Genomic DNA, 588 nt, shown 5'->3' with positions numbered 1-588 from the left:
TGGTTAAGATCAAGATAAAGTAAGACCTATATATCAAGAAATGTAACTTTTGTATCTGACAAGGTCAGACAAGTCCCCTCAGGATTTATCCCCAAGCCCTGTACTGCACTCTGTAGATCCTTTGTCAGTGTCAGCCATGTGAATAAGTCACAACCATGGCTGGACCAATTTGCTCTCTGTTAGAGCCTGAGAGAATGTTTTTGCTCTATGTGACTCTCCTTAGGCACACTCTACATCATCAATCACATTCCTCTGTGGCCCCATAATCTCCTTGATTAGAAAATTTGGGACACGACTGAGTTACATGATCTTACAGTACAGGTTCTCCTATGTCCTGTGGCCTCACTGACCTTGAAAGGCTAGGGCCAAAATGTTGTCTGTCCTTGCGGCCCTTCTTTTTCTCTAATTTTTGGTCTAACACTTAAGTTGTTAACCCTCCAGAAGAGAAGCTTATTATTACCCTACAACATATGCAGTTGGATTTAACCTCACTATCAAACATCTTAGGCATAAGATGGAAAATGTATTTTTCATCTAGTATTGATATATTAAACTTTAAGTCTCTACAGAATATGGAAAAAGAATTAA

Source organism: Octodon degus, unplaced genomic scaffold, assembly GCF_000260255.1.
Source record: "Octodon degus isolate 3935 unplaced genomic scaffold, OctDeg1.0 scaffold00302, whole genome shotgun sequence".
NCBI lineage: Eukaryota > Metazoa > Chordata > Mammalia > Rodentia > Octodontidae > Octodon > Octodon degus.
The sequence above is the reverse complement of the archived record's forward strand: the minus strand, read 5'-3'. Positions refer to the sequence as shown.